Source organism: Myotis lucifugus, unplaced genomic scaffold (genome assembly GCF_000147115.1).
Source record: "Myotis lucifugus unplaced genomic scaffold, Myoluc2.0 scaffold_547, whole genome shotgun sequence".
Classification (NCBI taxonomy): domain Eukaryota; kingdom Metazoa; phylum Chordata; class Mammalia; order Chiroptera; family Vespertilionidae; genus Myotis; species Myotis lucifugus.
Window position 1 is genome coordinate 345,818 of NW_005871595.1, and position 11,701 is coordinate 357,518.

Below are 11,701 nucleotides of genomic sequence, written 5' to 3' on the forward strand. Positions count from 1 at the left end.
GGTAAGTTATGATTGTCTCACCACTAAGCGGTAACACCCCAAACCAATCCATAATTTATTTACTTTTTAAATCCTAACCTGAGGATATTTCTCCATTGATTTTTTAAAGAGAGTGGAAGAGAAAGGGCAAGACAGAAATATCGACGTGAGAGAAACACATCGATTGGTTGCCTCCTCTGCGTACCCCGACCTGGGCCAGGGAGGAGACATGCCCTTGACCGGCATCGAACCCTGGACCCTTCAGTCCGCAGGCCGACGCTCTCTCCACTGAGCCGAACCGGCCAGGGCTCATCCCCATTTTTTAAAAAGCCTGTATGTTGGTCCTTGGGCAGTACCAGGGTTAACAGCGTTGGCAGAAAAACGGCCTGGAAGCTACGCATTCTCTTTCCAGTTTTGCTAATAAACATTTCATAAGGTTGAGAATAGCTGGCTTGTACGATTTGGCCGGCGACATAAACGAGAGCTTCGGTCAAAAATGACTGATTTTATAACCACGTTCACTGCATTCCAGGAAAGGTGATGCCCTGTCACTCCCACCTCCTACTTCTGCAGAAGGAGCAGGTAGCAAAGAACGAGGCCTGGAGACTGGACACAGGCAGGAAAACGAGGCAGCGCTAAGGAAATTACCAGGAAACGAGAGGTGAGCCATGTGGGAGGGGGAGAGATACACTGACGAGCACCCACCTTAATAAAGGGTGTCCCAAAATTCACGCAAGCTTTGAATTTTGCATGAGCATTAACAACAACAAAAAATAAAGGCCTAATTTTACTTGGTTTATTGAATCAGATTCTAATATCTGTTGCCCTTTGATTTCAATCCCTTCAATTTGATAAGCATCACCAAGTACCAATGATGGCCCAGGAGCAGGGACAATGAAGACCGCGGCTTTGCGTCTGTGCCAGCAAAGCCGTGGAGGCCATTTACCCGATGTGCTATTCCATACATAACCCTAGACTGTATCCTTTATGAATCAATAAAAAATTTACAATTTTTAATCATAAACCTGTGTTTTCTATCAAAATTACTTCTTACGTGAATTTTGGGACACCCTTTACAAGGTGCCTCTGAGCAGACACAACTGTTCGTTAAAGATAGTTTCAGGCTCAAGAATAAGGAAAAGATCTTCTGAAAGAAAACTACAAACACAACACGTGCAAAAAGCTAAAGTAAACAGAAAAAGAAAACGAAAAAAGCTAGAATATGGAGACTGCTCCACGGGTGCCTGTTCTGCAGGACTTCCCGTGGGTTTTCAGACTCCTGTCATGCTCTTCTCAGCCTCTCTCCGGGTTAGAATTTCCTTTGGGGTGAGGATCGGGTCTCTACCACTTAATTCACAGCATTTCAAACACGATGTGTTTGGAGCTGAATCCATCGTCTCCAACTCCGTGTCTCTTAATTACGTTCACGGCGTATAACCCTTCTGGTCACCAGGGACAGAGCAGCCTAGAGCTCTGCCATCTTGCTTTTTCGCTGGTGGGTGGTGTTTAATCCATTACCTCTCATCTCATCAGCATCCTAGCTTCTCCTTTCCTAGCTAATTCCACCCGCTCACACTTTCAGAACAACCTCCCTAAGATCAGCTGTGTCAGCCCTGGCCGGTTGGCTCCGTGGATAGCGCATCAGCCTGCAGAACTGTCCCAGGTTAGAGTCCCATCAAGGTCAGTGCCTCATTGCAGACTCCTCCCCGGTCTGGGCCCTGGTCGCCTGTGCAGGAGGCGATTAACCAATGTGTTTCTCTCACGCTGATGTCTGTCTTTCCCTCTCCCTCCCACTCTCTCTAAAAATCGGTGGGAAAATATATTCGGGTGAGGATTTAAAAAAAAAAAATTAGCTATTTCACTTTCTAAAAGCAGTTCTTTTACTCTCCTACTTAGAACTGTAAAATTTTTTTGATTACAAATAGTCAGAATCTCCCAGCATAGCAGTCAACTCTGTTTTGTCTGTCTCCCCGGAAGCTGCACGCCCCCAGATGTCAGGTCCTCAGGGTTTGCCCCGTCCGCCTCCGATGTCTTGCTCACACGGTCCCTTCTCCCCGCTGTGCCAGGAGTACACTCCTTTTTCTGGAACCCTCTAACACTTCGTATTTCCTCTCCAGCATTTATCACTTTTTAAAAATACATATTTTTATTGATTTCAGACAGGAAGAAGGAGAGGGAGAGAAACATCAATGAAGAGAGAGCATCATGGATCGGCCGCCTCCTGCACGCCCCACACTGGGATCCAGCCCGCAGCCCAGGGCACGTGCCCTGACCCGGATCCAACGGGACCTCCTGGTTCCTAAGTTGGCGAAGCTCAGCCGCCAGCCCCGCCAGCCGGGCACGGACCGCTTCTGATTTGCTTCGCACCATGTGTTCATCTTCTCTAACCTCAGGGCCCTGAGGACAGGGTGTCGGTACCCTCTCCACCTGCTCGGCAACGGCCCCGCCACTCACCCCGGCATCCGCGCAGGGACGCGCCCCGCACCCGGCGCCAGGCCTGCCAGTCGGGGGACAACTGCTTGAATGAACGATGCTCCATGCCCACCTCCCACCCTGCCGTGCGAACGAGGACCATCATAAACACTCGTCGAGCTCGTCTGGACAAGGAGGACGAGATGGCACCGATTCCTCCTCCACCCCGAAAAGCAGCGTCCAGGGCTTCCCGGCTGTGAGATCCGGGCGCGGCTCCGAGCCGCCCACCCGCTTCCCTCCCTTTCCCCGTTGGCTCCCACTGAGCGCACGGGAGCCGCACCCAAAGGGCCGGCTCGCAGCGGGGACGATGCCCTTCCTCCCAGGGGACGGCCGGGCGCCGCACTCCAGCTCCAGCCCCGGCCCTTCCCCCGGCGTGTGCCTGTGCACCGCGCCCGCACGTCCCCCCGAGCCGCCTGCAACCTCGGGGTCCGAAGCAGAGAGGAGGCGAGGCCACGAGCTGGGGGGGCAGCGGACGGGAGCCCGGGCCGAGCTGGATTCGTCCGGGCTCAGCCCTGACCCGACCGCTTCCCTCACTCGCACCGGGGGCGCGGGGCCCAGGCCTCCGCCCGCTCTCACTCCGCCGGATGCTGCGGGGCCCCGAGAGGCGCGGCCACGTGCAGTCCCAGGCGACCCCACGGCTTCCCGTGTGCCCCCAACGCCGCTCGGCCGGAAGTCCGGCCCCGCCCGCCCCGCCGTCCCCTATTGGGCCCGGCGCCAGGGTCTCGCCGTGGGTAGGCCGCCCTCCGGTCAGGCGACCCCTGCGAACCCCAAGACGGGGACCCGCTCGAGAGCCGCTGAGACCTATGGGCGGGCTCGGGAGGCGGGGCCGGAGTGAGGGGCGGGCGCGCCGGGGCGGCAGGCGGGACTTCCGCCTCGGGACCCGGAAGTTCCCGCGCTGCCGCTGGTGGGAGTTGTAGTCCGGCCGTGGTTAGGGGGGGGCCCGCGGCTCATGCGCGGTGCATCGAGGCTTGTTTCACATCTGTAACAACAGGTGAATTGGGCTTTTTATTCTCCCCTTCGGTGCCCCCTGGAGGAGCTTACCGCGGCCGGGGATGATCGGCGCGAGGCGGGGTCCGAGTCCGACCGTCGGCTCGGCGGAGAGTGGGGCGGAGAGGCGGGCGGGCCCGGGGAGCAGGCCGGGCATCCTAGGCCTGCCCGGGAAGCCGGCTGGGCCGAGCCGTGGGCAGCCAGGCCTCGGCCTGCCGTTGCCATGGAGCCGGGGCGGGGGCGGGGGCCAGGCAGGTCCGCTGGGGCGGGCTTGGTAGCCAGGGGCTCTGCTGAGGCCGCGGGAGAGGCCGCTTCATTGGCGCATCGACGCCTCCGCCTCCGGGGATGCTCCGTTTCCCGAGGCCGGGCCTGCAGGGAGCCCCTGGAGTGCCCTGGGACCTTTGTTTGCCCCCCGCGCGGCCTGGGCCGTGCGCCCAGAGGGAGGCCTGGTGCAATCTGGCCCCCCCGGTTTGCCCCCTTTTGCACCCACCTTGTCACGGGGGGGAGCCAAGGGGTGAGGTGTTCTTTGTTTGCTGGTGGTCATGCATTTGGGTTCTTTGTTTGCAGTGAACTGGAGCCCAGGGGGCCTCAGAGCCCCCCAAGCCAGGAGGATGGCGCTAGCACGCTGCCTCGCTAGTCTTCTTGTCGCAGCATCCGTCCCCTTCGTTGTGATTTTGCAAGGCAGGGTGGTCCCACTTTGCACCCCCAGCCCACAGGGGCTTGCCGTACCCTGTAGCAGGTGGACCGCAGATGGCCACTTGCAGGCTCTCAACCCGTTTTTGCTTGCAACTTACTAGGCAGAGTAAATGAGACATTGTCTGATGGTTTCCTTTGGCAGTTTCTTTGAAAGAAGTAACCCACTGTCATTGTGGGTGTTGACCACATGGTATAATTTACACTTACATCTCGGAGGTTTGGAGTTTCCAGGAGGCCGCTCCCCTCCCCCCTCCCCCCTCCCCCTCCCCCCTAGTTCTTAGGGTTTAGGATGGTGCTATTTCTGTAGCTGTTTAAGGTGCAGCAAATACATTCTTTGCTGCATTTTTTTTTCCAACCTGCGTGGGGTATGCCTATACCTCCAAAAGGTATTCACTCTCCATGTGTTTTAACTTCTGTAGCTGTGGTTCAGAGTTTATCCCTGGACACTTCTGCCCCTTTCAGCTTTTGAAGATGCTATTATCCAATGTTATTTCAAACACCCAGGGGCCAACTGGGCGCAGCACGGCGGGAGTTAGTGTAGGATAAGCCAGGACTGCTTGGAGCTCAGTCCCTAACTGCCTATTTGCATTCCGCCCCGGGGCAGCTGCTGCGGGGTCCTGGGCCAGTTGTGCAACTTCTGGGAGAGAATTCCTGCCTCACCGGGTGGCTGCGTAGACGTGAGAGAACCGTCTACAGAAGTCCTTGGTAAACTATGGAAATGGTGCTCAAGGCCTAGTTGTTATTTCCCCAAACTCCACGAGCTGCTTCGCCTGCCTTGGGCGAACCTCAGTCCTGACGGCAGCAGAACTCCAAGCTGCCGCAGCTGAGCCTCTCGGAACTACCGGCTCCTCTGCCTCTGCCAGGAGGGCTCTCCCTTGGCCTCTTGGAGGTGATGACTTAGGGCAGCTCACGGGTTGGTGAGTCTAGAGTGGGTCGTGGCAGGTCCTGAAGCAGGCCAGTGTCTCCATGTGTGTTTCATGCCACTAACAAAACTTGTGCTTGTTGCCGGAGGTAGTAGGTGAATTTCAGTGATGGAGCCACTCTCCTTCCCGGAGGGAGGGGCATCTCTCAGTGACCCAGCCTTGTACTTCCCAGGAGGAGGCCCAGCCTCGTGATGAGGAATAGCAAGGAGAGAATTCCGCTGCAGTTCAGACGCCTCCAGAAGCTGAGGTCTTCACTGCTCTCGTAAGGTGAGTTAGCCACGGGCACAAGACAGTGGTGGGTCTCAGGCTCAGACACACTGCAAAGCAACCGTTTGTGAATTACATTCATTTGTGACTGTTTGGGAAGAAGGGTGTCATTTAAAATTTTTTTTTTATTGATTTCAGAGAGGAAGGGAGAGAGAGAGAGAGAGAGAAACATCAATGATGAGAGAGAATCGTTGATCGGCTGCCTCCTGCACACCCCCCACTGGGGATGGAGCCTGCAACCTTGGTATGTGCCCTGACCAGGAATCCAATCTGGGACCCTTCTGTCTGGAGGTCGACGCTCTATCCATTGAGCCAAAACGGCTAGGCCCAGGGAATCATTTTTAATTAGTCGTTATGGAAGCTCTCTGTCCTTGAAGCATCCCATAGTGACTCTTCCTGGAGTTAAGTAGTGTTTCATTGTGCAAAACCTGATATTCTATTATTTTACTTCTCTCTAAACTATTGAAGAGAAACTCTGAACCTTGAAGGAAGGCAGCTTTCTTTTGATCTCTGTAAAATATCACCAATAAAAGATCTTTTTTTTTTTTTTTTTTTTCTTTAAGATCCTATCTTGGGTCCTGGCAGTTGGTTAGAGTGTCATTCATCCAAGGTTGCAGGTTCCATCCCTGGTCAGGGCACATACAAGGATCAACCAATGGCCCTGACTGGTTTGGCTCAGTGGATAGAGCGCCGGCCTGCGGACTCAAGGGTCCCAGGTTTGATTCCGGTCAAGGGCATGTACCAGTAAGGGAGTGTGCAGGAGGCAGCTGATCGATGTTTCTCTCTCATTGATGTTTCTAACTCTCTATCCTTCTCCCTTCCTCTCTGTAAAAAATCAATAAAATAAAAAAAGAATCAACCAATGAATACATAAATAAGTGGAACAACAAATTGATATTTCTCTCTTTCTCCCTCTTTATCCCTTTCCCTCTCTCTCTTTTTCTCTCTAAAATCAGTATTTTAAAAAGATCTTGACTATCATACTGTATTTTTTGATACAGGAAAAGATAGTGTTATATGACATGTTATATGAGTTAGTATTGGCATGGAGAGGATTGGGGACTTTTAAAAAGCAAAACCAGAAGTCTATTTACAAGCAAATTAACTTACAATTTTTTGGCGAGAAAGTATTGTTTCTTAAATAATCACTTAGATATTTTATATTTTATAATATTCAGGTTTTCTATGAAGTTAGAATCTCAAATTACACCTTTTTTCTTTTCTTTTTTTTTTGGACAGAAGGAGTCTATGGAATGTAATTTCTTAAAGTAAATTGAATCCTTGTTGCTATTGTATTGAAGTTTTCTCTCTAAGCTGCCATATCCTAGCGGCTGAAGTTCCCGGCATCTCTTGGGGGGAGGAGGGCATCAGGGCAGACCTGCCATGGACCTGAGAGACTCGGCGGTCAGCCCTGCACCCCCACCGCCCGTGACCCCCAGGGAGAGGGAACAGTGGTCAGGGGCAGGCGCCCAGGCCCAGCGGACGCCTGGGAAGGCCGACCCTCTCCTGCTTTGCCACGTAATGTTACTGCACCAACCCCAGAAAACGCGTCATTGAAAACATCGATCATCCTGAGTTTAACTGCGTTTTAAAACGAAATTGTTCAACCAGAGGTGTACTTTCTTCTAAGTCGCTAGGAAGCTTCCTCGGTTAAGTGTACTAACCAGCAAAATGCGACACCGTTTTTTGCCAACAATTGAACTTTTTTTTTGCGGGGGGCATAGTCAGCAGGATAACAATTGAACTTTTAACTCACCCTCTGTTATTTCGGGGGCCGGCGGTGCATTTGCGCACTGACCGCTTGTCTTTGATGCGCAGTCACACCCCACCCCGAGGGGCTGACCTGGTTCTGCGAAAGCCCGGTAAACTGCTTGTCCGTAGGGCAGGCGTCAGCCCAGCTCCGACGCCCAGGAGAGGGGTCCCGTGGAAGCTCCTCCTGGAGGTCCCGGGAAGGCAGGGCTCCTGGAGCGGGGCCTCCGGTCCGCGATGAAGCGATCGCCTCTGTGGCAGGGCCTCGGACTTCAGGACGGAGGAGGAAGGAGCACAGCCTGACGCCCTCGCGCGGAGCTGGCCCTCCCCCTCGGACGGGAGCAGCCGGGCTCCTGGGCGCAGAGCTTCACTCCCTCGGTCCGGGCAGCTTCTTCAGTCCCGGATCCTCTCCGCTGAGGCCTCCCCGGAGGGCCCTGGGCGGAGCACTGACCTCTGCCTTTGGCCGCGCTTCTTTCTAGGGTTCCAGCTTCCCTCCTGCCAGAGATGTTCAGCCTGGACTCATTCAGAAAAGGTAAGAGCGGCCGTGCTGTGGCCTGTGCCCGCCTCCCCCAGCGTGAGTCCCTGGGTCGCTTCTGTGAGTGACTCTCAGGGTCCTTCCTCCGCCCGGAGCCCACGGGCCGCCCGCCCGGCCTCGGAAACGCCTTTGTCGCTTCTGTGCGTGACTCCCAGGCCGGGCACCGCCTCGCTTGAGAGCGTCCCCCCAGGGTCAGTGCAGCACCAGCTCAGCAGGCGCCGGGCACCTGCTCACAGGCGGCTCCGCCCTGGCTGCCTCCAGGCCCGCGTCATGGGGGGGGGGGGAGGGGTTCCAGGATCAGAGGAGCCTGGAAGCCGGGAAGAGCTTAGCGCAGGCTGACACCTGGTCAACTCGCGATCCCTGTTAGTAATTAAGCAGCTTCGGGACTCAGTACAGTCTCGCTCGGGGCCTTGCTTTCCACACAGAGGAGGGTTGGGTTCTTGCCGCGTGGGGTCTCGGGAAACCATTCGCCTTGCTCCAGGCAGCCCTGTCTTCTCCTGGAGACGGACCATGGGCTGGGCCCTCTTGCCTCCTGAATGCGGGGGTCGCTGAGGTCTGCGCCAGGGCCCTGACCACTCGGTGTGTGGCCTTGGGATACTTTCCCTGTTGTAGACGGTTCTTCATCTCTTAGGGAGTTTTTGTCTTGTTTACTGCTCCACGTGTTTATTTATTTAATCCTCACCGAGGACGTGCTGAGGGAGAGGGAGAGGGAGAGAGGGAGAGAGAGACGTGGGCCGGCTGCCTCTGTACAGGTGGACCCTGCAGCCGGGGCAGGTGCCCCGACCGGGAATCAGCCGCAGCCTTCCCTGCCCGGATGATGCTCGGCCACTGGCCACGCCGCTGGGCTCTCAGATGCTCATTGTTTCTCTTGACCAGATTGCGAGCTCCCGAGGGTCCTGAACCTTGAGAGGAAGAGTGACGTGAGCCTTGGGGCTCCCGAGACAGAGCCCCGAGTCCTGGGTTGGCAGGTCCCTGACACACGAGGAGGTTCGGTTTGTTTGGCTGCAGACTGTCGCGCTGTGTGGCTGCAGGATTGAGCATCGGCTGCGCGTGGGACCCTGGGGTGGAGGCCCCTCCTGGGCCTTGGGGGCTTCGTGCAGGGGGAGGGCCCGTGCTGGGTCTGAAGGTGACGGCCAGAGCAGCTCCCTTGGCGATGGGACCCACGCGCTGTGTCCCTCCCGCTGGAGCTCATGTGCCTGGAAAGGGGCCAGTGATGCCTTTGCCAGCATCTGAACAGGGTGCTTCTGGGCCGCGCTGCCGTCAGCCCGACCACAAGGAGCAAGCTGGTCCTGTGCAGGCCGCACAAGCCTGGAAGCGCGGCTCTCGGCTCTCGGCTCTCGGCTCTCGGCTCATGGCTCTCGGCGGCAGGAGAGGGCGTGGCGAGGGGCTGGGATTATAACAGCTTTGCCCCAGTTACTGGAAGTGCCTCATGAGATCATCAGTGGTCCTCAAACCATTTCTTTTAAACCCGGCTTCCCTGGGTGTGAATAAGGACCCTCTGGGAGCAGGAGCGGCGGCTGAGATGGTCCCTGAGCTGGGATCGGGCCGAGACACACCTGGGTCCTGGCGCTTTGCTCCGGAAGCCTCTGCGGTGTGTCTGCTGCGCCGCTCGCGGGTTTCTGCCCAGCACACGCCTGGGACGTAGGGGCCCGGGGACAACGGCATCGCAGCAGCACCTGGACCCGAGGCAGCAGCCCGGATGAGCGTTGTCACGAGGACAGCGCTGCCAGTGGCCGAGGCTGCGGGGGGGGGCGGTGTGCCCCTGGGAGCCGGGGGAGGAGGCCCTGAGTGCAGATACGTGCTCTTTCCCCCCAGCATGTTGTTATGAAAATCTTCAAAAACACGGCACCTACCACCTCGATTCTCTAGGGCAGTGGTCGGCAAACTCATTAGTCAACAGAGCCAAATATCAACAGTACAACGATTGAAATTTCTTTTGAGAGCCAAGTTTTTTAAACTTAAACTATATAGGTAGGTACATTGTTATCAACTTAATTAGGGGACTCCTAAGGCTTAGGAAGAGCCACACTCAAGGGGCCAAAGAGCCGCATGTGGCTCGCGAACCAGTTTGCTGACCACGGCTCTAGGGAAATTCCCTTCTAATTTTGGAAAAATATGGCTGAAAGGGCTTTTGCTTTTCCTGCTGAAAATTATAATTCTCCTCCTGCTCTCCCAGCTCTCATGCCTCAGAAACTGCACGGGAGCAAGGGCTCTTGCGTGTCGAGAAGCTACTTTACGTTGTAGAAACGGCATCACTGCCCAGCCCGCGGGCTCGGGCTGAGCATCAGCCTAGGAACCAGGAGGTCAGGGTTCGATTCCGGTCAGGGCACAGGCCCGGGTTGCGGGCTCCATCCCCAGTGGGGGGCCTGCAGGAGGCAGCCGGTCGATGACTCTCTCATCACTGATGTTTCTCTCTCTCCCCCTCTCCCTTCCTCTGAAATCAGTAAAAGTAAATATATTTTAAAAAAGAAGAAACGGGCATCGTTGTGCAGAGCAGGCTGTTCTCGGGGGCGGGGGGGGGGGGTGTCCCCGCTCCTCCTGCCTCGTGTTCACCACAAGCAGCGGCTCCTGCTCCTCCCCAGGCCAGCGCGGCTCCCCCTTGTCCCCATCCAGCGGGTCTTGGAGACCCCAACCCTCCTCCCCATGGAAGGCGGTGGGTCCTGACTGTAGCTCTCGCGTGTCACACGTTTGGGACTTAGAATGTCCTGGAAAGGCCGCTGGAGAAGCAGGGTTTAGTCTCCAAGTGCAGACATTTGGGATGGCGACCCGCTAGCTTAGAGGGAGGGAGGGCTGCCAAGTGTGCGCCTGGCCTGGGCTCGCGGGGCGCCCAGCAGTCCGGGGGCCCCTCTGCCGGTTCCCAGAGGAAAGAGCAGAGATCTGGTGGCCGCAGTGCCGTCGGGGAACCCACAGCCGGCGCCGGGAGAACCGTCACGGGGAGACAGGCGGGGGCCGGCGGGGGACGTGGCCTTTTGGTTTTCAGCTGTTGTCCGTCCAGGCTCGTCCTCACAGCTCAGCACGGGGGCCGTCCATGGCGGGGCCTTGCACTCAGGGTGGCGAAGGCGCCGGGAGCGGGGAGGGGTCCCTAGGAGGCGACGGCCCTTCCCTGTGCAGCACAGGTGACACTTTCTCAGAACCCGTGACCGGCTCCCGAGACCACCCAGCAGCCCGCAGCCCCTCACGGATGCTCTGGGCGAGTCAGCTCAGGGTCGGGGCCACCCTGATGCCCTCTCTCTCTCCCCAGATCGGGCCCAGCACAGGCAACGTCAGTGCAAACTCCCCCCGCCGCGCCTCCCACCCATGTGCGTCAACCCTGCCCCCGGAGGGACCATCTGTCGAGGTAAGGGAGGAGCCCGGCTCCAGCACCAGCGTCGGGGCTGTGGGGCGGGGGCCTCTGGGAAGCGAGTGAGGAGAGCGGGGTTCGCAGAGCAGTCGGAGCCGGCGGTGAGGTCACAGAAGGCTCGGGTTGTTCCATGACCCTTGGCCACCTGGCTTAGACCCTCCGGTCTCTGGGCCTCCTGTGAGAGCCGGAGTGAAGCCCCGGCCCAGTCCAGACGCTGGACAGCAGCGTGGAGAACCCGGAGGCTTGCATCTCCGGGCAGCCCTGGCTCAGGTGGCCCCCAAGTGCAGAGCGCTCAGGGCGGGCCGGAGCAGAGCACCCTGACTGGCCCGGGGCCCTCCCTCGAGGCGTGGGGGATCCCGGCGCATTGCTCCCGGCCCCTCGAAGCACTTGCCTGGCATGAGCACCTGCCTCTCAGTCCCTTCTGGTGGAGGAGAATGTCAGAGCCCAGACAGGGACAGCTGACCTCAGGCCCCGTGGTGCCAGGGCAGGCCCTGGGGGGGGACCCTGGGAGCACCTCTGCCCGAGCCTCAGGGCGCCCGGTGGCTGTCCCTGCCCTTAGCTGCCTGTCAGCCTCCCAGGGGCCTCGGGAAGAACCTCTCAGTCCTGGGTCTGCCTCCCGGAGACAGCACGTCCCCCAGGCTCTGTCCGTCCCCAGGCTCTGTCCGTCCCCAGGCTCTGTCCGTCCCCAGGCTCTGTCCGTCCCCAGGCTCTGTCTGTCCCTCAGTGCTTTGAAAGTCAGGAAGCGCAGGCAGG

General features: G+C 57.6%; 1 long non-coding RNA gene across 1 annotated transcript; it reads left to right on the forward strand.

The window, feature by feature from the left end:
- Window positions 1-3,332: 3,332 nt before the first annotated feature.
- Window positions 3,333-11,031, forward strand: LOC102437848. Its single transcript, XR_330679.3, has 4 exons — window positions 3,333-3,442; window positions 5,230-5,324; window positions 7,553-7,605; window positions 10,850-11,031. It is a non-coding gene; the product is annotated as an uncharacterized LOC102437848 (long non-coding RNA).
- Window positions 11,032-11,701: the final 670 nt, after the last annotated feature.